Source organism: Gossypium hirsutum, chromosome A01, assembly GCF_007990345.1.
Source record: "Gossypium hirsutum isolate 1008001.06 chromosome A01, Gossypium_hirsutum_v2.1, whole genome shotgun sequence".
NCBI lineage: Eukaryota > Viridiplantae > Streptophyta > Magnoliopsida > Malvales > Malvaceae > Gossypium > Gossypium hirsutum.
The window spans coordinates 100,877,578-100,886,076 of record NC_053424.1 but is presented as its reverse complement, the minus strand read 5'-3'; the positions used below and the strand labels follow the sequence as shown (position 1 = coordinate 100,886,076).

The window sequence follows — 8,499 nt, the reverse complement described above, 5'->3', positions numbered from 1 at the left end:
CCCCATGAGAAATTTGGGTGGTTCTTCCAACCTGCACTGTAAGTGTTATTATATGGATTATTTTGAGATCGCAGATTATTACCCATGTGATTTAACCGCTCGTTCTCCATGTTGTGGCCATAGGATTGATATTCTGAATTGCTTGATCCACCTCCACTGACTTCACAGTGTATTACTGGGTGAACCTGCGAAGAACCAAGTAAACCATCAACCTTTTTATTTAGAAGTTCTACCTAGTTTGACAGCATAGTAATTGAATCGACGTTATAAACGCCTACTATTTTAATTGGCTTAGTCCTCATGACTTGCCACTGATAGTTATTCAGTGACATCTCTTCAATAAATCCGTAAGCATCTTCAAGTGTTTTGTTCTTGATGGTTCCCCCGGCTACTGCATCAATCATTTGCCTTGTCGAGGGTTCACACCATTGTAGAATGTTTGAACTTGCAACCTAGAAGTAATCCATGGTGAGGGCACCTTCGCAGTAGGTCCTTGTATCTCTCCCATGCATCGTAAAAAGTTTCTAAGTCCATCTGCACAAACGAAGAGATATCATTACGTAATTTGGCTGTTTTAGTCGGCGAAAAATATTTTAATAAAAAATTTTCAGTCATTTGTTCCCAAGTAGTAATTGACCCTCGTGGTAACAAGTTCAACCACTGTTTAGCTTTGTTCTTTAATGAAAAAGGAAATAACTGAAGACGAATGGCATCGTCAGAAACGCCATTAATTTTAAATATATCGTAGAATTCCAGGAAATTTTCCAAGTGAGTGTTTGGATCCTCATCCTGCAAACCATCAAACTGAACAAATTGTTGTATCATTTGAATAGTGTTAGGTTTTAGTTCAAAATTATTTGCAGCAATAGCATGCCTAACTATACTTGACTCAGTTCCTGTTAAAGTAGGTTTAGCATAATCATACATAGTACGACGAGAAGTATTTTGATTTGCTAGTTCAACGGGTATCGCAAGAGGTAGCTGATTGTCTTGGTTGTCAGCCATCTCCTCGGTTGGGGTTTGAATATCGTTTTCTTGCTCGTTCTCTGTGTATCTTAAGCTTCACCTTATTTCTCTTTGGTTTCTACGAACTGTGTGATCGATTTCTTCATCAAAAAGTAGTGGTCCTGACGGGTTTCTTCTAGTCATAAACTATAAAAACCTGTCAAGAGGAAGAAAAAGTAAATTAATAAATAATAATAATAATAAAATAGAATTATCTTGCAAGAAAAATAAATGGTAAAGTATTAAAAATTGAACGTTCCTAGTATCTTAGTTCCCCAGCAACAGCGCCAAAAACTTAATCGCAATTTTTGTGTGACAGGTTTTAAATATTTATAAAGAATCATTCTTGAAACTAACTATTATCACGATGTAGGCAAGTGTACCTATCGAACAGTAGTATAGTTTTAACAAGACCGGATTGTCAAACCCAAAGGAACTAAAAGTACTAGTAATGACTGCCTTTTTATTATCTAGCCTAAGAATAAGGGGGTTTTTTTTAACTAACTAATTAACTAAACTAAGAATTCACAATAAAATAGAATTGGGGGATTACTTTTGGAAAATGATTGAATTAAGACAATACCTAAGGAAGAATCCACCTAGACTTCACTTGTTATTCTGACTCCGAATCGAACGATTTATTCATTTAACTTGTTCCGTAGAGATCTCTAAGTTATGTTATTATCCCTATTAAAGACTAATAACGTCTAATCCCTAGATTGAATAATTGAGACTTTTCTCTAATGAACACCCTAGGGTTGCATCAACTCGATCTATGGATTCCCTTATTAGGTTTCACCCTAATCCGACAAAATCTTGTCACCCAATCTCTAGGCGTGCAATCAACTCCGCTTAATTATGACAATTGTACTCTTAGACAGGGTCTATTCCTCCTCTGAATAAAAGCTTAACTTGAATTAATATCCTTGAATATCAAAACAAGAATTAAGAACACATAATTAAGAACAAGCCAAATATTTATCATACAATTCAGAAAATAATAACAAGATTCATCTTAGGTTTCATTCCCCTTAGGTATTTAGGGGATTTAGTTCATAACTAGAAAGGAAAACATCTCAGAAGAATAATGAATACAAAACATAAAGAAAACCCAAAACTCCTGAAGGGAAATTGAGGGGAGATCTCCAGTCTTGATGGTGAATCTGGCTTCTGAGATGGATCAATCGGCTTCCCTTGAGCAGTTCCCTGCCTCCTTCTCTTTGTGTGTCTTTCTTCCTTCTTTCGAATTGGACTCAACTTGGGCTCGGCAAGGTCACGCCCGTGTGACACGCTCGTGTTTGATTACTTCAGGCTGTGCTCGAACCTGTTAGAATGGCACGGGCGTGTGTTCTACTCGTGTGAGTCGTGCTTCGATTCTGCCAAATTGACACGGCCGTGTGGTCTGCCCGAGTGAGGAAGTCCAGGCCGTGTTGATTTCGTACTTTGGCCCATTTTCTCTATTTTTTGCCTGTTTCTCATTCCTTTTGCTCTCCTATGCTCTCTTAAGTATAAAACATGAAATTAAGGCATTAGGAGCATCCAATTCACCAATTCTAAGGAAAAATCATCCATAAAATGTGTTAAGCATGGGGTAGAAATATGTATAAATTACGGTTTATCAATCTGCGACCACGTTCGCCTTTCTCTAGTGATAGTCAATTACTAACTCGTAATCTTTAATCAACTCCAGCCACCTTCGTTGCCGAAGATTCAAATCCTTTTGAGTCATCAACTATTTTAGGCTTTTTTGGTCTGTGAATACCCGACATTTCTCGCCATACAAGTGGTGTCTCCAAATCTTCAGTGCGAACACTATAGCTGCTAACTCTAAGTCATGTGTCGAATAATTTTTCTCATGCGGCTTCAGCTGTCTCAAGGAATATGCTATTACTTTGCCTTCTTGCATGAGCACACATCCTAATCCATTCAAGGATGCATCACTATACACTACGAATTTTTTTCCCGATTTCGGTTGCACTAAAATTAGGGCTTCAGTCAACGTCTTAAGTTTTTCAAAACTCAGTTGGCATTTTTCCGTCCAATCGAACTTGACATCTTTTTGTAGCAACCTCATCATCGGAGTAGCAATCATAGAGAACCCTTTGACGAATCGTCTATAGTAACCCACTAACCCTAGAAAGCTCCTAATCTCTGATACATTTCTAAATGGTTTTCACACAACAATAGCCGAGATCTTACTCTGGTCAACTCTAATTCCTTCACCCGACACGATGTGTCCTAAGAATCCGACCTCTCAGAACCCAAACTCGCATTTACTAAATTTGTCATACAACTACTTATCTCTTAAACTCAGCAAAACAGTTCTCAAATGCTCTACGTGTTCACTCTCATCACAAGAATAGATCAATATATCATCTATAAAAACAACAACGAACTTATCCAAGTACGGCCAAAAAATACAGTTCATTAAGTCCATAAACACTGCAGGAGCATTTGTTAAGCCAAAGGGCATGGCAAGGAACTCATAATGCCCATATCTCGTTTGAAACGCAGTTTTCGGCACATCTTGCTCCTTAACTCTTAGCTGGTAGTAACCGGATCTCAAGCCTATCTTAGAAACCACCGTGGCTCCTTTTAATTGATCAAACAAATCGTCGATCATTGGTAAGGGATACTTGTTCTTCACCGTCACCTTGTTGAGCTGTCGGTAGTTTATACACAACCTCATCAACCCATCTTTCCTTTTCACAAAAAGTATCGGAGAACCCCATGGAGAATAACTCGGTCTCGGAAAACCTTATCCGTCAACTATTATAACTGGGCCTTCAACTCTTTTAACTCCAACGATGTCATCCTATACGGGGCAATCGATATAGGCGCAGTAGCAGGGACTAACTTGATACCAAATTCGACTTGCCTAGCTGGAGGCAGTCCGGGCAACTCCTCTGGAAATACATCCGAAAACTCACACACCACTGGCACTCACTCAATCTTCACTTTTGACATTTGGGTATTCAACACAAATACGAGATAAAACTCATACCCTTTTCTCATATATTTTTCAACACTCATAGAAGAAATCACTACGGGTAAGCTATCCGGTTCACCTGATTCAACCTGAAGAATATCCCTATTTTCACATTTCAGTTCAATGAATTTCTTCCCACAATTTACGATGACATCATGGGTAGACAACCAATCCATACCAAGGATAACGTCAATTCATCAAACGGAAATAACATGAGGCTAGCCGGAAAAAAATAACCTCTAATTATCGAGGGACAATTTCTACATACTTGGTCGATTAATACATGCTTGCCTAATAGGATTGACACCTCTACCACAAATTCTGTAAACTCGATAGGCATATCTATACTAGACACGAGTTTCACACAGGCATACGAATGAGTAGATCCCGGATCTATCAAAGCAACAACAGAAATATCATGAAGAGAGAAACTACCTGTAATCACATCCGATGATGATGCCTTTATGTCCTTATAGGCGCTCGGCCCTCGGCCCTCGGACCTCACAGCGAAATCTTTAGGCGCACCTCTACTGCTAGTCCCTCTTTCCAGGATTCTTCTGTGGTCTACCTCTCGAAGGAGCATTACTCGCTCTCGCATCTTGCTTTTCTTCTTTCTCACCCATTTCAGGATATGTTTCAGATGAAATGGTCTAGCAACCCACATTTGAAACAACCTCTTTCATTTCCTTGGCACTCACTGAAATGGTGTCTACCGCACTATGAACATTTTGGTCTGTTTGGTCAAGCACTACAGACACTCGCGATAGAAGTGGTTTGAGCTTTAGACACCGTGTATTGCTTATTCTTATCTCTACTCGAGAATCCCACTGAAGCATTTGACATGGTAGTGAACTCTCTCGATCTCTTAGAGGAAGACTAGTGCGATTTCTCCATTTTTCTTTTCCTTGAGTCACGAGACACAATATCAGCTTTTCTCTTTTCTTTGGTCAAGTCTTCTGCCTTGCAAGCTCTTTCAACCAGCATCACAAACTCCCTTAACTCTTAGATGCCAACCAATAATCGGATGTCTGCGTTCAATCAGTCCTAAAATCTCTTGCACATGATGGCTTTGGTAGATACGCACTCCCTGCGTATTTCTTGAGCCTTACGAACTCTCGCTCATATTCTGTTACTGTCATTCGGCCTTGCTTCAATTCTAGAAATTCCTTTCTCTTCTGATCTATAAACCTCTAACTGATATACTTCTTTCAAAATTCCTCTTGGAAGAACTCCCATGTAATCTTCTCCCTTGGTACAACCGACACAAGGGTGTTCCACCACTGGTAGGTCGAGTCTCGCAGGAGTGACACAACACACTTCATGCACTCCTCAGGTGCGCAAGACAACTCATCAAATACCCTAATAGTATTTTCTAGCCAGAACTCTGCCCTCTCAGGGTCATCATCTGTGTTCGCTCTAAATTCCTCGACCCTTTGCTTCCTAATTCTGTCAACCGGAGGTTTCTCACTTCTTAACATCACTACCCCTTGGGGTGCTATGGGGTTAGGTTGAGGGATTGGAGAGGGTGGAGGAGGTGGAGTGTTCAGATTTGCACGAATAAAATCTAAATACCAGGCATCCATTATATGGAGGTAGGCTTCTCTAGCCCTTTCACCCTGACTTATTGTCTGGGCCCACTCTCTACTGGTGCAGTCCCTTCAGTAGGAGCTGGTGTATTACTCTTAACATCGTCCGCTATTGCTCCGTTGGGATCCATTTACTATATGAAAACACAATTTAAATTTTTCATGAGTCATCACACTACCACAAAATATTTATGGCATGTATAGCTAGACTTGTACTCATGCTAGGTTAGCCAAGAATTGACTAAACAATAGTTCTCATACTGCTAAATGTAACACCCCTTACCCAAATTTGACACCAGAATAGGATACGAGGTGTTACCAGACTTAAACACGTACAAACATACATTTCTTCATTATGAAATTGTACTCTAAATTAAAAATTTTAACCATACCTTAATGACCCTACTATGGGTCTGCGAGGCCCCAAACACACTTTGGAATTGATTTGGGACAAACCTGTGCACTATAGAAAACTTTGTAAAATTTCAAGCATCATAGGGGCACACACCCGTGTCGATGGGCAACACGCCTGTGTGTCTTCTTAGCATGGCCATGTTGAAGGCCCGTGTGGCTCACGCAGCCTGAACACATCCAGACAAGTCCGTGTCCCTAGCCCGTGCGAATTAATTTTTCAATTTGAACCTATAAGGGTTTTCTCACGGCTTGGCACACGCTCGTGTCCATTACCCGTGTCTCCCACACGGCCATGACACGCTCGTGTCTCAGCCCGTGTGCAAAAAAGTTGACATTCTATTTCTGACGTCAGCAAACCCTTAAGGGTACATGGCCATGGTACACACCCGTGTACTACGCCGTGTCCTCCGCATGGTTCAAACACATGGCCCAGTCTCTGCCTGTGTGGTTACTACCGGGAGTTCTATTTTGCCAACTTTTAGGTGTAGGGGACACACGGCCTTACCAAACACCCATGGGGCAAGCCGTGTGTCACACGCGGTCTAGACACACGCTTGTGTGTCTTCCCATGTAGACAAAAACAAGGCTATCTGCCAAGCCTTTTTGCCACCCATACTTGCACCAACTTACACAACATCAAACATAACCAATCCAAGCATAAATACACATAACCAAACAGTCACAACCATGAGAATCTTCATAAAAAAAAGCATTTAATAAAATTCAATATTAGCCAAAATTAATGGCCTATACAAAATGAATATCACATCCATCATATAAGCCAATACTTGTGGCTAAACTAACAAGACACTAAATAAAATATTCAAGTATCTATACATGCCACAATCAAAACATTTAAACTAGCTATACCAAAAGCTTCAGGTGATAGTATGCTCGATGCCTCCCACGTCCCTTGATCCCCGTTACTAGCTTGGCAGCATTATATAAAGATGGAAAAGAGAAGAAGTAAGCATAAAGCTTAGTAACTTGCATATAAATAAGTAACAACATCAACCATGCATATTATAAATCAACACAACATTATTGAGTGAACAAAGGTAAATATCACTACATACTTATATATCACAATTATAAGCCAAAGATTTCAATATCGTCCCAAAATCATTTCATAGCTAGAACTTACTCATGTCATTCTTACCATCAAGGAAACATAACTAGACTCATATCTCATGAGTTTTGAATAAGAACCTGTGTCACTCACAACAAGATTATCTCATTCCATATCATTGTCATAAGCTTTAAAATAACCCGTGAAACCATTTGGAATACTAAAGGATATCTGACAAGCTTTACAAAAGAGGGTGAATTGTTAATGCCATGTTCAAAACATGGTCTTACACTGGCTCACATGCCGAGGCATATGCCATGTCCCAGACATGGTCTTACACTAGCTCTCGTCTCAATGCCGATGCCATGTCTCAAACATGGTCTTACACTGGCTCTCATAAGGTGGCCAATGCCATGTCCTAGACATGGTCTGGCTTTCACGACATTGCTAATGACATGTTCCAAAGATGGTCTTACACTGGCTCTCTTATCATGGTCGATGCCATGTTCTAAATATGGTCTTACACTAGCACACATACCACCCTAATGTCATGGCATGGAGATCCAATCTATTCCTAGGTTCAACCAAGAATTTATCACATTAATTTCATCAGGTATTATTCATAATTGTATTCAACCATATTATAGAAAATCGATCACTCAACACATAATAGCGATAAAGTTGCCTTACTTACGTACAACTTACCTCGGTATACAAAAAGTGGGCGACTAGTTGGATTTAGTCTACTTGCTTGGCCTTCCCCCGATCTAGGCCCGGATTTTATATTTCTTGATCTAAAATGATAAAAAATCACTAATTTAATCATTATATTAATCAATGCATTGCATAATTCATATTTTAGAAAAATGACCATTTTGCCCCTAGGCTTTCACAAAATTACTATTTTACCCCTAGGCTCGTAAATTGATTTTTATCTAATTTTCTCACTAACCAAGCCTAGCTGAATTTCTTTTTCTACTAGAAGTAGCCCACAATTCCCCTTATTTCACACATTTACCACATAATTTATAACTTATGCAAAATGGTCCTTAGGGTTTCCATGAAAACTACTTCTCCAAAAGTTGCTTGTTTAACAACCAAGATTCATTTTCTTCTATAAAAATTCTGAAAAAAAAAATGAATACTCTCATGGAAAAACCTATACTTTCAACCATTTTGCAAAATAGTCCCCTCATTAGCTAGATCATGCTACAATGGTCCCAAACGTACAAAAATTATCAAGAAAGGCCATCAAAATCACTTACTTGCAAGAGTCTAAAGTTGATGGAAATTTCTAGCTTCCATGGCCCTCTTTCTTGAAGAAAATCGATGGAGAATAGAAGAAATAAAAAAATGATAGCTTTTTCCTTATTTTATTTTATTCTAGTTAAATTGGTCACCAAATTTCACCTAATTTTGACTTTTTGATTTTCTCT

The 8,499-nt window shown here is 39.2% G+C and overlaps 1 non-coding gene across 1 annotated transcript; it reads left to right on the top strand.

The window, feature by feature from the left end:
- The first annotated feature begins 460 nt into the window (after nt 1–460).
- LOC121208377 (small nucleolar RNA R71) lies at nt 461–566 on the top strand. Its single transcript, XR_005903381.1, has one exon. It is a non-coding gene; the product is annotated as a small nucleolar RNA R71 (small nucleolar RNA).
- Nucleotides 567–8,499: the final 7,933 nt, after the last annotated feature.